This window comes from Scyliorhinus canicula, chromosome 3 (genome assembly GCF_902713615.1).
Source record: "Scyliorhinus canicula chromosome 3, sScyCan1.1, whole genome shotgun sequence".
NCBI lineage: Eukaryota > Metazoa > Chordata > Chondrichthyes > Carcharhiniformes > Scyliorhinidae > Scyliorhinus > Scyliorhinus canicula.
The window spans coordinates 117,722,253-117,740,771 of NC_052148.1; positions in this window are offsets into that span (position 1 = coordinate 117,722,253).

The following is an 18,519-nucleotide window of genomic DNA, read 5'->3' on the forward strand; positions in this document are numbered from 1 at the left end:
CTCATAGTGGAGCTACCTTACAAATGCTAGCAGCTAAGCCTAATCACAAACAGGGCCCTTTGTAGACAAGTAGCATAGCCACACAGTGCACCTTTTTCAACTAAATAAAAGATTTTGAGAACAATCATACCCTGGTTCATTCCCCAGCGCAATGTCTTGACCAATCAGCCCGCCTGTCAGGTTTGAATTTAAATAAAAGCTTGGCTATTAACTATTCCCTGGTGCATTCTCTATGGCAATATCTACAATCAAGTCTACATGCCAACCAATCAGAACTCTTCTCATGCTGTATAAATTGTTCCCTTTACAATTAATAATAATCTTCATAGTGTCACATTAACACTGCAATGAAGCCACTGAAAATCCCCTAGTTGCCACACTACGGTGCCTGTTCGGGTACACTGAGGGAGAATACAGAATGTCCAATTCACCTAACAAGCATGTCTTTCAGGACTTGTGATAGGCACCTGGAGGAAACCCACACAGACATGGGGAGAACGTAGAGACTCCGCACAGACAGTGACCAAGCCGGGAATCGAACTCTGGTCCTTGGCGCTGTGAAGCAACAGTGCTAACCACTGCGCTACCATGCCGCATTCTTGTGAATTGCCTTGATGTGTGCAAGATGAAAAGCTTTGACAACATATCTTTTTTTCCAGCAACACAGTGATCATCCTCTTTTTAATATTTTACAGGAAAACAGATTACAACACACATGAGGCTGAGCTTGAATTATCACAAATGTTAAATATGTCAGTGTTTGTTTAAAAAATATGAAAACATTATCAATAGTAAAATTTAACATGCCAAAATAAAATTAGGTTTTCATGGCCAATGAAGTTGTTTCGAAGTAACTGACCTTGGCTGTATAAAACTCAGTTCTATCTCATTTAATAAGATACAATGTTTTCAAGGGTTTTTACACTAACAGCATAAAAGTGGAATTTCTTGACAATTTATTGATTCATGATTGGACTTCAACAGCAGACTCGAAGAATCACTGACTAGCAACCTTTGGATTTCCCTGTTTATGATGCAAATATGTGGACTCTGGAAGTTGCTATGTGTTCGGAGGAGTAATGATGGCGAAGCTAATCATGTGATACAAAGTCATGTGATACAAAATCTCTGCCAATGTGTTTAAAATCCAGAAGTCAGTGAAGGAAAAAAACAATTTATTTACAACTTGCATGCGTAACACTGGGTGCGATTTAATGGCCGCGGTGGGCTTAAGCAAGAGTGCAAGAGCCCATTAGATAGTGGGAGAGGTTAAAAATGAGAACCGAGCTGATCAGTTTGCGATCTAACTGCCCGCTGCCTTTGGGGAAATCAGGAACCCACCGTAGTGTGGCAAGAAACCAATAATCACCACTTTAGTACAATTAACTGGAGCGACCCCCATGATCTAACCCCCTCCCCAGCAAGTGGTCACATTGGCACCGATTAGTATAGCTTTTATAAAAAAAGCACAGAGCTGGCAGAAGGGCTGCTGTGGGGATCAAAGAGGTAAGAAGCCATCTTCACTCCTGGGTATTAGAATCATAGAATTTACAGTGCAGAAGCCCAGGGGCAGTTGGGTTTCTGCCACGGTGCTCAGACGTTGTGAGGGAGCCCCGGGGGGGTCTTGGTCGGGGTAGCCTGCTGTAGCCACCTAAGATGGACACTGGGCTAACAAACCAATAAACGCGTATTACACTCAAGTAAAACGTGCAACATTTAGTGGCGACTCTGGTGGGACGCGGTTACAAGTGGCACCCCCACTCCGTCGAGGACCCTGAAATTTGAATTAGAAATCTGGTAAAGAAAAAGGAAAGAAATCACAAGTATTCAAGGTGTTCAAACGAATAAACGTAATTCGGAAGTGTGTTTAGTGCATGCGTACTAACAGGGTTGTAAGGAAAACCTGAAAGCATTTTTGTTGCGACAAACTTTCGGTAGTTTTGTGAACGGAACATAGCGTAAGCCTTACCCGTTTCGTGAGACATAACCTCAACACCCCCTGTTCCAAATTAAAGTGAGTCAGAGAAAATGGCCATGCAGGCAATGGAACGCCTCATGAATCCAGAACGGTTTGTGGTCGCAGCGACCAGCAGTAGCCGAGTAGGTCAGTGTCCCGTGTGGGAGCTGAAACTCCGCAAGTATCTGCAAGGAAAGGGATGGCCCCTTTGGAAAGAATTCTGTATGAATGAGGAGACAGGTCCCGGAAGTATAGGACATACTTGGTGGGAGAACCTCTCTCAAATTCATAAGAAGACCCTTAGTAAAGCACGCAAGCCGATGGCAATCGTGTCCTGTTTGGCACAATTGCGAGGCACAGAGGAGGTTGTTCAGACGCTCTGGGCAGAATTAGAGGAGAGAAATCGAATGAGTAAAGTGGATGTCAGGGACATCGAGAAGGAAAATATGGATCTTAGAGGGAAGTTGGCAGAGAAAGGTAGAGAGGTGGATGATGCCAAGAGGGCACATCAGTCTTGTCTAGCCCATCTCAGCAGTTCCCAGACCCAGTACGAAAAGGCCTATCAGGACGTGCAACGTGCCGTCCTGATAAGAGAAGAATCAGAGAAGCAGGTAGAGGCTTTGCAGAGGCAATGCTCTGACCTTAAAGCAGCTTTAAGAGCACTCCATGCTGCCACCACAGAACAAAGACAGAGTACAGTAGACCATGCGAAATGCAGGAAGCAGATTGCGGAGCTGCAATCGCTGCTTTCAGTGCAAAATGGGTTCCAAAGCACCTTTGGAACGCAGTTAGATGAGGAGAATGCCCCAGACTGGAAAGAGTTAAGTGAGACAGCGCAGCGTTATGTTCAGGGAACATGTGCGCCAGCAGCGCAGCAGAAAAGACAAGCACCCCAACCCCCCACAGATCAGATAGTTACCGTACCAATGAATCCAGTCACCACCCAAAGGAAAGCGACCACAGAAGGCGCACCCGATATTACCTACACCACCCCCTTAACTGTAACCCAACTCAGGGACGCGTGTGAAAAGATCACTCCGTTTCTCCCCACCGCAGACCCCCACCAATTTTTCGCAAAAGTAAAGCAACAGGCAACCATGTACGGCCTGGACGAGAGAGAGCAGGTTAAACTCACGGTTCTGAGTTTAGACCAATCGGTAGTAGCAGCCCTCCCCGACCCACAGAACGTTGGCGAAGGCACCCTAGAGGAAATGCACACCTCCATTTTAGATGCCATAGGGTATAACCGAGGTGACCCAGTAGAAGGACTTAATAAGTGCCGACAGAAGAAAACCGAGCACCCCACAGCATTCGCAGGAAGGCAGTGGATCCATTTTAACGCAGTTTTCGGCGATTTAAATAGAGCCCATTTGAACCGAGAAAATATGGTTAAATGGACGCGCACCATAATTTCCCATGCCGCAGATGCAGGACAGAGCGCTTGCAACAGCTATGACCCCTCAGAGGAAGCCCATAATGAGAAGTGGGTCCTGAAAAGATTGTCCCGCGCTTGGGAGCAATCAGTTCAGGGCAGAGGCAAAGTGAAATCCCCAGAAGAAGCTCAGGCTGCAGCGGACATACAGGCAGTGAGAGCGCACCAAAACCCCGCGTGGGTAAATGAAGGAAAGAACAGCCCTCCACAGAAGTCGCAGGAATGCTACAACTGTGGCCAGTTAGGACGTTGGGCTAAGGAATGTAGAGCACCCCAAAGATCACAGAGAGGCCAGCAGACAGGCACTCTGAATAGGAATAAAGCCAAACCGATCCATAGTATAGGGATCCAGTCAGGACAGACCAATGTGGACGGAACGGACTGACGGTGTTCGGGCTCCCCCACTTGGGTCTGTGACACTCTTTGGGATCAATCCGGAAGACCGGTAGTCACAGCTAAAGTTAGAGGGAAGCCCATAGAGTTACTTTGGGACACAGGAGGGTCCCGCACCACGATTAATTCCACAACCACGGCACAGGCAGACACGTGGCCGACCACCTCCACCATCACACTTAGCGGTTTCACAGGACACTCGCAGCAGGGACACATTACAGCACCCGTAGCAATCCAGCTAGGGAACATTTCCACCAAACACCCCGTCGTATTAGTAAATCTTCCCCGGACAGCAGAACACATCCTGGGGATAGATTTCATGAATGCCCATACCCTGTCGTTCGACCCAGTGAACCAGTGTGTCTGGCGAATGGCAAGATCGGACAGAGCACCCGCTACCCCCACAGTAGGAGAGTACGCTAATAGGATTAGCGCAGTAAGAGACTATTCATTTGACCTGACTACACTAAACACGGATAGACAAGTAAAGGCAGTATTAAATAAACACGGGACAGCATTTGCCAGTCACCGGCACGACTGTGGCAGAATGACTGGACAAATTCACGTTACCGGACCTGACCCCCGACCACAGAAACAGTACAGATTTCCCCTAGAAGCAGAGGGAGAAATAGAGAAGGTAATAGGTAGCTTATTGGAGCAAGGTGTGCTTAGAACAGTAGCCTCGACCAATAATGCCCCTATTTGGCCAGTGAGAAAGCCCGACGGATCATGGCGTCTGACCATTGATTATCGGGAACTCAACAAAGTAACCCCAGCAGTAGCCCCCACGGTAGCAACAAGTCCCGAGACCATGCTCAAACAGGGACTCAACTCCAAATATTTCACGGTATTGGACATTAGCAATGGCTTCTGGTCAATCCCATTGGCAAAAGTGTGCCAGTACAAATTTGCCTTCACCTTCAAAACACAACAGTATACGTGGACATGCCTTCCACAAGGATTCCACAATTCCCCCTCCATTTTCCACCGACAGCTGGCGAATGGTCTAGAAAAATTTTCCCGCCCCGAATGTCTGGTACAGTATGTAGATGACCTACTACTGCAGACAGACACAAAGGCAGAGCACATTACGCTTCTGGCCGAGCTCCTGGAACTTTTAACCTCAATTGGCTGTAAAGTTAACCCAAGAAAGGCCCAGATTTTGGAAAACAAAGTGATGTATTTGGGAACAGTCATCACACACGGCAAACGCGAGATCGAATTCAAAAGAATTGATTTGATTGTCAAATTGCCCCTTCCCCAGAATGTTTCAGCCCTCCGGTCGTTCTTAGGACTGGTTGGTTATTGTCGGAACCACATCGACGGATTCGCGACAAAGGCAGCCCCACTCTCAGACCTCCTTAAGAAAGGAGCCCCCTGGGAATGGCTTCCGCAGCATACAGAGGCTGTGGAGGAGTTAAAGAAAGCCCTTAGCGCAGCACCCGCGCTGCAAGTCCCAGACCAACTCTCCCCCTATGCAATAGAGGTAGCGAGCACAGATCTGACCCTCTCGGCCGTGTTACTTCAGGAACGGCACGAGCAGCTAAGACCAGTGGCTTATGCCTCCCGACTTTTAGACCCAGTGGAACAAGGATTTTCAGCCTGCGAGAGGCACCTCCTTGCAGTTTTTTGGGCAGTTCATGAATTCTCGTACATTACCGGACTCAACCCCATCACCATTTTGACCGAGCACACCCCCACACAGTTACTCCTAGACGGTCAACTGAAGGACAGTTCAGTTAGCCAGATTAAGGCAGCTAGGTGGACACTACTCTTACAAGGACGGGACATTACGGTTAAACGGACCCGCACGCACAAATTTTTAGCCGACAACCTCCAATATCCAGGACAGCCCCATGAATGTGAAATTGTAGCACCCCTACACAACACAGGACCCTTCATAGCGAAGACACCCCCCAGGAAGATAGGGAACCCAAGACAAAGCCCCCAACACACAGACACGTGTGGACCACTACGGATATACGTGGACGGTTCATCCACGGTTTTAGAAGGTGAGCGTATCACGGGATGCGGCATCTATGTCGAGGACGCGCAGGGTCGCGCTCTCGAAGAAATAGCGCTAAAATTGCCAGGTCACTTAGGCGCGCAGGCAGCAGAGCTCGCAGCCATAGCATACATAGTGGACCACCCCGATTCTTTCCCCAGCCCAGCGGACATATATTCGGACAGTCTATATGTCTGCAACAGTTTGACAGATTTTCTACCCCTGTGGAGGACACGAGGTTTTGTCTCCGCAGACGGGAAACCCCTTCCATCAGCCCCTTTACTCCGCCACATTTTAGAAAAAGCGAAGGACAGAACCTTCGGCATCATAAAAGTTAGAAGCCACCATAGGTCATCCCCCCCTGGGAATGTAAAAGCCGACGCACTGGCTAAGGCAGGTTCCAGGCGAGGACACTTGTGGACACCCCCAGCTAGCGCACCAGCTAGCGCCCCTGTGAGCGCAGTTCAAGTCTCACAGACCGATATCAAGGATTTAGCTGAAGCACAGAAGCAGGATGAGGATCTCAGGGAGATTTTTAAAGGAAACTTTGTGCCTCAGTTTGACAAGTTTAGACACGCACTGACCACACATGAGGGTGTGATCATCAAGGACCAGCTTTATGTGGTCCCGCAGCAGGACAGGAATCAAATGATTGCTTTGTTCCATGACGGGCATGGACATCAAGGAATCGACACGACCACGAGGCACCTCAGGCAGCTCTGTTGGTGGCCTAACCTAAGGACAGATGTAACTCACTACATCGAGAATTGCCTTATTTGCGCCCAGAATAACCCGGAGAGGTATTCTAAAAAGGCACAGCTTCGGCACACTCGACCAGTTAATGGCCCCTGGACAAACCTCCAGATCGACTTTATAGGACCATTGCCCCCTTGTAGGAATGGCTATAAATACGTTCTGGTGGTGATCGATACCTTTACCAAATGGGTAGAGGCATTCCCCTCTAGAACGAGTACAGCTAAGACAGCTGCAAAGATCCTGACCCACCACATCTTCACGAGATGGGGTTTACCCCGAAGTATTGATTCGGACCAGGGATCTCACTTCACAGGACGTGTCATGAAGAACGTCCTGACAATATTCGGCATCAAACAAAACTTTCATATTGCGTATCACCCACAGTCCAGCGGGATTGTAGAGCGCATGAATCGGACCCTAAAATCCACACTTAGAAAAATGGTTCAAGAAAACAACTCAACATGGGATTCAGTGCTCCCATTTGCACTCATGTTCATCAGAAATACAGTTTCAACTTCCACAGGATACACACCACACACACTCATGACCGGACGCCCTATGAAAGGTACAGAATTCCTTTTAGGACTGGACATGACTAGCCCCGAAGTGACGGCCCTCACACATGAAAAGGCAGTTAAAGACCTGGTTGAGACTGTGAGGTCTGCACAGATCGCAGCCGCAGTTCAACTAGGGAAACGGCGTAGACAAAGCACAGCATGCTTTAATAAGACCGTTCACCCCACAGAATTCCAGGTTGGGCAACAGGTAATGCTATCTGTATACAACCCCAGCAGTTTTTTGGCACCAAAATATTCCGGCCCATATTCAATTTCGGATAAAATTAGCCCCTCAGTTTATAAGATAAAATACCCTAATGGAAAGATAGCGTGGTTCCATATTAACCAGCTAAAGGCATATGGAACACAGTCTAACCATGCACACCATGTCCTGCTAGACGCAGCAGAACACCTCACCCCGCCCACTAGAGACACGTTTCCACCATCCCCCTCACAGACCAGTTCTTCATCGGACTCGCCCACGACTCCGCCCACTGACCACGACAGACCACGCCCCGAAACGCCCACAAGCTGCCGCAGCAGAGACAGCGATACAGACACTGACTCTGAGGACAGCCACAGCACACCACACTACAGCCCACACTGCAGCGACTATGACCCCGACTCCAGTGACCCCATGGAAGTCACTTACATTAAAAACCCAGACCCACCACCCGACCCCGACTACCCCGACAATACCCATTCACTTTTAGACCCAACACTCTGGCACAGGGACAATTCGTACAGACTTGTCCGCAACGACGAAAGTGACCCCCGGTCACATAATTCAAAAATTTCATGCCTGATCCACACAAGGGTGTGGGATCCGGGAGAGCAGGACGACACGGTGTCTGAATCCCGATACGGCAACCCCTTTGTGACCCTGTTCACAGAGACAGAGGAAAAGTGAGGTGTCCAGATGATGTAAAATAGGAACCGCTTGAGGGAAGCGATATCCTTTCTGATGGAACCTGCACGTATGTTTTGTTTGTCAGTTTATGTTTGTTTGTATTGAATGTTATTGGTTCCGTTGGAGGCTGGACACCTTCTTTTCAGCTGAAAAGATTGTGACCACCTCGCACGCACTTTAGTTTGTCCGCAGATACCTCTGAGAACTTTCTATGGTGAGCAGCTCACCTTATCGGCTACAATGTCTGAAGCCCAGCTCAATTTTGAAAAGGAGCATCTTGGCTCCTCCCTTGTTTTTAGGTGCCCCTCTATTCGGCGAATAGAGGTTGCAAATCCACGGTAAACACATTCTTGCCCGTTTAATCCAGGTTACTCAGGCAGTGGACAATCGGCACTGAGGACCCGCCCTGTCTGAGAACCCACTTTGGTCAGCCAAGCTCGGGTATGGCACAGCACGCCCTACCCGGGGATCCCATTCAAATCGTACCCGTTGTGGCCCATACGCAACCCATTCGACCTTTTCTTTCAAATTTGTTTTCATTTTTCGTTAGGCAGCCCTTAGGCCGCCATCCCACATGCTATTTACATCCAGGAACATTCGGATGGTAAATGAGCAAAGCCTGCGAGACGGCTCGCAGGAGAAAAGTTGTTAGGTGTATTCTGGTTCATAAATTCGCATTTTGAAAAAAATAAAAAAGAGGGGAGTCACAGGGTGTGACTTGGCCAGTCATTTTAATGGGTCAATTGGAATTAGAGGACAGATACACTAACAAGTACGGATATTAAACTGTGTATTGACAGATACTGTGCTTGATCCCATAGCTTTCAAAGGACGAAAGAGGGTTCACAGCAAGGATCGGCCATACAGGAGGAAGAGAAAGAGAACGAAGAGAAGACCATGATGGAAGCCTACCTATTATTCTTAAATGTTGTATTTGTTTATGTGGAAGCGAGTCACGTTTCCCCCACAACCCCCGCCGTCAATGTTTCACTCACAGCAACTTCCCCGTGCTCAGCTCTGATCAGTGAAGTTCAGACCTGGTGCAAAAAAATTTATGACATGGTACTCCATGTCATACGTGATTGAATCACTGCTAGTGATTGCAATCCTCTGCATAATCGTACAGACCCTCAGGTTGAGGAAATGGAAAAGGAGAGCCTCCCGTTCCTGCCCCTCAACCGTCTATGGAGTTCGATCCCCTATTTTTCGGTTTCATCAATCCCCCTTGCCCCTTGATGAATAAAGCACTATGTGAATAAAAATACCCATGTATTATATTGTCCTGGACTCGACTGCCGAGTCAGGAAATGTTATGTGATGTGGTATGAATGGATGAGGTTTAGACTGTAATAAAATGTTTAAGGTAAGGTAAGGATTGTTGTGATAGGTAGAGGTTCCCGGTTTTGGTAATGCATGTCCCCTTTGACATAGCGCCAAGTAGAGATGTCAGGTAAAAAATTTTCTTCCCATAGTCAAGGACAGAGTAGACGCTCAGGAACTTGCCAAGGTCAGGGAACACAAAGAAGGCACCCAGAAGCACTCGAAGCAACGTGCATAGGTGATCCTTCACAATATTTTTAATTGTGAGGATCACAAGGAGGGAATGTAGCCACCTAAGATGGACACTGGGCTAACAAAATGGAGAACTGCTAAGACTGCAGGGAGAAAGCAGTTTTAGCCAAGACAAGCAGTCTGCAAAGACTGATTAGCATTCTGCACGTAGCAAAACTAGTTTATGGCCAGGTGGAAGATCTCAACCAAAGGTGTTAATAGCAAAACGCTTTGCATATTAATGAGGCAATCCAGATCTGGGCACACACAATAGCAACATTTGGTTTTGAATGGATACTTTGAGTGGACGCCCAGACGAAACGGCACCAGAAGTATCCATCACAAAAGACCCTAGAGACCGCCCCACCCATCGAGAAGGGACCCTCAGATTGGGGGATTTGTGAGGCATCGATTGGGAATTGATCCAATCGATGCATGGCAGGTAAAGCCCGCCCCGAAAAGGCACGGACATTGGGGTCCACTATAAAGATAGACCCCGCACATGGTCCTGTCTGTTCTTGCTCCGGCTCTGCTCTGCTCTACTCTGCTCCGGCTCCGCTGTTGACTCCGTTGCTGTTGTATCCTGACTCCGACTCCAGCCTCCAGATCCTGTCTTCTATCACCAGCCGTTGAGCACCAGCCATCGTTCAGTAAGTCCCAAAACGACGCTCGCTACATGAACATATACAGTACTCGACTAATAACGAACAGAAGGTGCAGCCCAGAAAGGAACAAAGGCCTTGTCCCCTGACCTTGCTGGTTCCCACTTAGATAAGTATTTAGTCGTTTAATAGTAGAAATAGGTATTAGTCTTTAGCGTGTGCATGCGTATTTATTATATTTGTATAATAAATATTGATCGTTGGAACTTACTAATCGGTGTATAGTTTTATTACTTTGAACCTGACCTTGGGATACTTGTGAGGTGTTTATATACGACACCTGGTGACTCCGAGCTGAAATTACACATACAGTGGGAGGGGGAACTGGGGGAACAGATCGAAGACGGGACATGGGCTGATGCCCTGGAGAGGGTAAATTCTTCCTCCTCATGTGCGCGGCTTAGCCTCATCCAATTCAAGGTGCTGCATAGGGCCCACATGACTGGGACGAGGATGAGTAGGTTCTTTGGGGGTGAAGATAGGTGTGCCAGGTGCTCGGGGAGTCCAGCGAACCATGCCCATATGTTCTGGGCATGCCCGGCATTGGAGGAGTTCTGGAAGGGGGTGGCGAGGACGGTGTCAAGGGTGGTGGGATCCAGGGTCAAGCCAGGATGGGGACTCGCGATCTTTGGGGTTGGGGTAGAGCCGGGAGTGCAGGAGGCGAAAGAGGCCGGTGTGCTGGCCTTTGCGTCCCTAGTAGCCCGGCGAAGGATTTTGCTACAGTGGAAGGACGCGAGGCCCCCAAACGTGGAGACCTGGATCAATGACATGGCGGGCTTCATTAAGCTTGAGAAGGTTAAATTCGCCCTGAGAGGATCGGTGCAAGGGTTCTTTAAACGGTGGCAACCTTTCCTCGACTTTCTGGCTCAACGATAGGGTACTGGGACAGTAGCAGCAGCAACCCGGGGGTGGGGGGGGGGGTGGGGGGGGGGGGGGGGTGGGGGGGAGGGACGGGACGTTGATTATGTTAGCTTATTTTATTTAAATTTGATTTATCTAATTTTAATTTATGGTTAAGTTCTCTTGTTTGGGGGGGGGGGTGGGGGAATGTGATACATGTGATGTTACGGTATGGGGGGAATTGTGGGTGTTATGGGGCTGTTAGTTGCATATTACTGCTTTTTGCTATACTTTTTGTTATATTTTCTGCAAAAAATTCCAATAAAAAAATTAAAAAAAAAAAAAGAAATTACACATACAGAGCCCTAGCAGTGTTAAGCACACGGCCTTTAAATGGAGGCGTGTTAATACACTCCAATAAATGCGTATTACACTCAAGTAAAACATGCAACACTGCGATCGTGGGAGGGGGGATTCCCTGCTATGGCCTGGAGGGGGGGGGGGTGGAAATGGGTGCCTCATGGGTCCGCCTTGCCGCAGCCTGGAGCATATGTTCCCGTTCTGGGGGCAGCGCTTGACGACCACCCAGAACTCCCACTGAACTGGAGGCCTCTGGCCGCAGGACTAAAGATGATTGGGAATTGGCAATCGTAGTTAAGTGAGCACTTCACACCTCCCAAGTGGATTCCCGTGGTTAGGCATGTGTTCCATGTAGCATGTGGGAATTATTGCCTAGCATCCCAATAAGATCGTAATGCCTGGACACTGTGCCTGAATAGTACATGGGAGGTGTCACCATTGACACAGCGAACAGCATCTGAACACACAGGGGCTGGGCCCAGCACTGGGATATTTCGGCGACGAGAGGGTGGCTGTGTGCACCAAGGAGGGGACCAGCACCGGGTCGAGGTACCATTATGCATGGGTGTCTAGGGTATAGGCTGTGGGGTACGGTGAGCAGGGGGCCCCATCTGTGGCTGGGGTTGCGTGGGCAGGTATGTTGGATGGCAGAGGATGTTGTGGGGGGGAGGGGGAGCAATGGGGGAATGGAGGGGCCCGGGATGGAAGACACCGCTGGTTGTCATTCTCACACCTTCCAATTCCTTACAGATAATACATGGAATGGATGATATTTTGGACTCGGTGGAAGCTGTTCTCGTGGTGCTGCTGGCAGGCTAGGCGCGTTGACAGAGGCTCGAGACGACAGTGCATGTGCAGGGCCCCGCCTCACATCCCGAGGCCCCAGCCACCCGTCGGGCCAAGGAGTCACCCAGAGGAGGAGGTCGCCGACAGCCCAAGGTGTACAGGTGTCGCTGGTTCGAAAAGATGACGGACAGCATGTGCCGCAGGAGACTCTGCCTCAACAAGAGGATGGTGTGGCACGTGTGCCATGTCCTTGCAACAATAATAATCTTTTAATAATAATAATCTTTATTGTCACAAGTAGGCTTACATTAACACTGCAATGAGGTTACTGTGAAAAGCCCCCAATCGCCACATTCTGGCGCCTGTTCGGGTTCACGGAGGGAGAATTCAGAATGTCCAAATTACCTAATAGCACATCTTTTGGGACTTGTGGGAGGAAACTAGAGCACCCAGAGGAAACCCATGCAGACACGGGGAGAACGTGCAGACTCCGCACAGACAATGATCCAAGCAGGGAATCGAACCTGGGACCCTGGCGCAGTGAAGCTATAGTGCTAAACACTATGCTACCGTGCTGCCTTATGGATTTGGCACCATGTGGAGGAGGATACCTGTGGCCATTAAGGTCACTGCAGCCCTGAACATCTACGCCTCAGGATCATTCCAGGGCTCGAGCATGGACTTGTGTGGCATTTCACTAGCTGCAGCCCACAAGTCCATCTGTGATGTCACGGATACCCTGTTTGCTTGGGAAGCGAAATATATAAACTTTTTAAAAATGTTTTTATTGAGTTTTTGATTTAGAAAGCAGGTATATAAATATGAACAAACATGAGGAGATAAAACAAAGACAAATAAAAAGTGAAACTAAAACTATTTACACATATATCGTCTTCACCTATTTACATACATACATTGCAGTATCCTTTCTTTTTCCTCACAGTATTTGCAGTTGTGGTCGCCTGCATTTGTTCTTCCACGGATTTTCCCTTTATCTTTTCCCCTCTTTGGTTCAGGTTGTTGCACCTACCCCACCCCCTCCCCCCTGTGTCTCATGTTTCTCTTGTTGGGCTTGGTGGAGTTCCACGTTTCCCCGACTCCCCCCCCCCCCCCCCCCCCCCCCGCCCCTTGCCATATTCCTTATTTTGTCGTGGCTACCCCCTCCTGTTCTTTGGCTTCCTAGTTGTTGGCTACAGACTTGTCTTGGAAAAACTGGGTGAATGGCTCCCATGTTTTGTGGAAACCTTCTGACCCCCATTTGGCAAATTTAATTTTCTCCATTTGGAGAGATTCCAAGAGGTCGGACAGCCAGTCTGCAGCTTTGGGTGGTGCTGCTGACTGCCAGCCGAGCAGGATTCTACGGCGGGCGATCAGGGAGGAAAGGCAAGGACGTCGGCCCTCCTCCCCATGAAGAGATCTGGCTGTTCTGATACCCCGAAAACTGCATCTCTTGGGCAAGGCTCCACTCTCATCCCCACCACCTTGGACATTGCCTCGAAGAAGGCGGTTCAAAACCCTGCTAGTCTGGGCAGAACAGGTGGGCGTGGTTGGCAGGGCCGTCTTGGCACCGTTTGCATCTCTCCTCCACCTCTGGGAGAAACCTGCTCATTCAGGTTCTGGTTAAGTGGACGCTGTGTACCATTTTAAAAAATAAATTTAGATTATCCAATGATGTTTTTCCAATTAAGGGGCGTGGAGGTGAGGGGGCACCCGCGTGGTCGGGAAGGCTGCATGGCCAATCCACCTTGAGTGCCTGCAGATGCTCTCTCTGTCCCTCTCTACTGCTCAGTTTGCTGCTGTTTCCACTGCTGGTTGCTGCTGAATTGCCTGGAAAGGGAGAGAGAGAGGGGATGACACTTGCTGCTGCCTGGTTTATCTGAAGCTCAGCGGATGTTACAGGGAGCTGCAAGAGAGGGAAATCAGTCTTCACAGGTGAAGGATTGGCCCAGCCTGAGACTGGAATTACACACTGTCTGCCTGCCTCCCTGCATTTCCACAGCCTGCAGCAGACGGTGAGGAGGTGGGGCCGGGACTGTTTGCTGCCTGTTCCATCTACAGGGCCCTTCGAGGTGGGACTGTTTGCAGTTTGCTGACTATTTCATTCTCAGAGCCCTAGTGCCTGAGACCTCCCAGCAAACAGGAGGTTGCTGCAACACTTGGAAGGGGACGAAGAGGAGAGGGACGTTGGTGCAACTGGACTTTATTTCTTTTTCATCTGCCGATTACTCTGAGACGGATTTATATCATAAGACCATAAGACATAGGAGCAGAATTAGGCCATTTGGCCCATCGAGTCTGCTCCGCCATTCAATCGTGGCTGATATTTTCTCATTCACATTCTCCTGCCTTCTCCCCATAACTCCTGATCCCCATATTAATCAAGAACCTATCTATCTCTGTCTTAAAGATACTCAGTGAATTGGCCTCCACAGCCTTCTGCGGCAAAGAGTTCCACAGATTCACCGTCCTCTGACTGAAAACATTTCTCCTCATCTCTGTTTTAAAGGATCGTCCTTTTAATCTGAGATTGTGTCCTCTGGTTCTAGTTTTTCCTACAAGTGGAAACATCCTCTCCACGTCCACTCTATCCAGGCTTCACAGTATCTTGTACGTTTCAATAAGATCCCCCCCTCATCCTTCTAAACTGCAACGAGTACAGACCCGAGTCCTCAAGCGTTCCTCAAACGACAAGTTCTTCATTCCAGGGATCATTCTTGTGAACCTCCTCTGGACCCTTTCCAAGGCCAGCACATCCTGCCTTAGATATGGGGCCCAAAACTGCTCATAATACTCCAAATGGGGTCTGACCAGAGCCTTATGCAGCCCCAGAAGTACATCCCTGGTCTTTTATTCTAGCCCTCTTGACATGAATGCTAACATTGCATTTGACTTCTTAACTGCCGACTAAACCTGCACATTAACCTTCAGAGAATCGTGAATAAGGACTCCCGTGGATATCCGTGGACTGTTTTGCTGGACCCCTGATGGGCTGAAGACCCTGTCTCCCACCCATCCGCTGCTGGATCGAAAACCTTTTGGGGGACCAGCCCGCAAGACTTTCCTCGGCACCGACCTGTCCTTTTGTGCCTTACTTAGCTGCTCCTCCCACCACTTTCCTCTCTTGTACTTGGGGCACACCTTGGTCTGTCTCCCTGTGCCCCATCCTCCTGTGCCTTCCGCGCCTGCCCGCCCCCCCCCCCCCCCCCTCCTCCTCCACTTCAGTTACTCACTCTCCCCTCTCTCCCCTATCATCCACCACTGACCGGGATGGCAGCAACGCCGCCGACTCCGGTGGTAGGGCCCTTTACAGCCACCTGTGCGGGAGTGGTGGACTCCACCCCCCCCACTGTTCCTGGGGTTAGGTCACCGTTTCGCCTCATGACCCAAAAACTTGGGGTGAAGTGCTACACCCACCCCACCATATCAATCGAGGCCTGAGTCTGTGCTATGGCTGAAGTTGTTTGCCCTTCGGCCATTTTTTGCAGCCTCGAAGTATGGCAAAGCTGTCTTCGTTTTGAAAGCCGAGCGGGCGGTCCACCTCGCCCTGGAAAAAGGGCTCACGGTGGGTGGAATCTACCTGGCGGTGGACCCGCTGGAGGCCACTGCCGAGAGAGTTATTCTCTCTAATGACCCGCCTTTTATTCCCACGGAGCTCCTCCTCACCCACCTCCATCAACTGGGGGAGGTACGGTCAGGGTTGATACTGCTCCCACTCGGCCTCAAAAGACCCCACCCTCAAGCATATTTCTCCTTCCGGCGCCAGGTCTTTGTTTGCCTGGCCCAGGAAGAGGTCCTGGAAGGGGCTTTTGAGATCCCTTTTGGGGACAAAACCTACCGTTTCTTCTGGTCCGTGGGTTGCGTGCGGTGCCCCACCTGCAAGAAGGTGGGGCATATTAGAAAAAATTGCTCCACCTCTATGTCTGCCGCTAATGGTGCCGCCACCCCCTCTACTTCACTGGCCTTGCAACTAACCCCTCATTGGGGGGAACCTTGCCCATGCCCACTGACACTTTGGCTGCTGGCGTGGAGGTGAGGGGGCACCCGCGTGGTCGGGAAGGCTGATAAGACCAACAGGGCGATTTTCCAGCGGTCAGGTTTGGATCCTTCTGACCCTGACTGCCCCAGTGCCCCTGGCTACTGATCCGGGTGCAACCGTTACGCCTCACCCCACCATCACCCTCACCGGTGATATTTTGCCGTCGGATGCTGGGCCCGGCAACACGTCTGTGCAGGCCCCTGTGGGTGGCGGTAGAGAGGTGCGTGACCTCGAACCAGAGGATGCTCTGTCCCAGTCACAAATTCTGGAGAGAAGCATTGAGGGACCAGGAGTCAGCCTGGTGGGGCCTTCAGAGATAGAGGTCTCCCTGGTTTGTGACCCTCTCCCCCGCAAACGGCGTTACTCCAGGTTCATTCCCTTAGATTTCACGCCCAGTCCCCGACAGAAAAGAGGGAGGGGCATAGAGAGGAAATCCTAGCAGCTGCCGCTGCCCCCACGAGCAGGGTGCTTCGGGGTCGGATGGGACCCGAAAGGGCCCATTCCACCCAGTAGAATTTGTTCAATTTCTCAGGGGAGGGGGACAGCGATAACCCCCTGCTTCTTAGGTTCTTAGGTTATAGTTTGGAAGACCCCCTGTCCTAACCGCTGCCTTTGGCCACCTCTGCCACCATCCCTTACCTGTTTCCAGAGTTATTTTCGGGGCCTTCTGGTGGCCAGGTGGCGGGAGCGGAGCTGGCATCTGCACCACCGCCTCCCGCTGGCCCAGAACCCCGGGAGGAGCCTGAGGAGATCCCACCTGTCAATGATCCCAGTGGCGGGATCAAGGCAGGCTCTGCGTTGGTTGGCCCGTGTCGCCTGCCGCTCTCAGTGTAGTGGAGGACCCAGGCCCGGACGACAACTGCGCGAACGCTGTCAGCTGCCCAGTGTCGGAAGCGGAGGGTTCACGTGAGGCTCTCTGCAGTGGTGTGTGGGGCTGACTCATGCCGACATGTATCTCCCCTCACCCCCTCTGGGGGACTCCCGCACAACATAATTGAAGATTCTTTTGTTTTTCTGCCTCTGTAGATAGTTCAGTCAGTGTCCTATTGGGCCCCCCTCCACCAACACCCCGACTCCCTCCCTCCCCACCACCCTCCTTTCCCCTCTCTTCCCACCACACCTCTTTCCTTTATCTTCTGTTGGTACAGAGGCGAGGGTATCTGGTCCCTCCAGCGCTAAGTTTAGTGCTTATACCGTTGGGGTTTCTTTTTGTACAACTGTGTTGTGAACTGTTTGATGTACCGTCAATTACCATGAGACGAGAATGGTGAAACAATCAAGACTTTATTGCACAAGATGTTGTGCCTCCTGCAGCTGGAACCAGAATGGAAGCTGCGCAGGAGAGCATACACTTTTATACGCTACCTGCTGGGCAGAGCCAGCAGGCAGGGATTTACCGTCATACCTGTAATATACAGGCAGTGCCGTAATACATACAACATATCACTAGTGGTGTTTACCACATTCACCCCCTGTTAAAAAAGAGTCTGGCGGGGGTGACGAAAACATTACAGATTAAGTCTGTCAGGGGCTTTGACACTCCGCCGCGATCGCCTCAGTCCTGGTGGTGATGTGGGTGCCGACATGGTCACCTGCGACTCCGGGAGCGTGGGGACCCAGCGGGTGCCAGGTCCTGGAGGGAGACTGTGTTCTGGCGCTCGTCGGGGTGTGCCACGCAGGCGTCCTGCAAGTTTGCATGGAGGAGGTGGACTTTCTCAACCAAGGGGTCCGATTTATGGCTCCGCACATGCTTCCGGAGGAGGACGGGTCCAGGAACTGTCAGCCATGTTGGAAGCGAGACCCTGGAGGTGGACTTCCTGGGGAAAGCAAACACACGTTCGTGAGGGGTCTCATTAGTGCAGAGGAGTGACCGGATGGAGTGGAGCGTGTCAGGGAGGACCTCCTGCCAGCAGGAGACCGGGAGATTTTTAGATTTTTTGGAGGCGAGCTGTGGGAGATGTTGAGAGGTCCCGGGCTGATCACCGGTGGCAGAGGTAGCAGTAGGCAAATGGCCAAACGAGCAGGGGTCCTGAGGCGGGGTCCAGAATGGCGCCAAAGATGGCGCCGCCCACGGGCCGCACGTGACTTGTGGTGGAGAAGAAGACGGCGCCCCTGGATCACATGTGGTGGGTGTAGAAATGCCGGGCCTGGAAACAGCGGCGACCGACCGGGCCTGGCAAACGGAAACAAAGTGGCTGTTCTTCTCACACCCGTTGCAGGTTGCGCTCCGTGCCGGGCAGCGCTGCCTGGGGTGTTTGCTCAGTCCACAAAAAT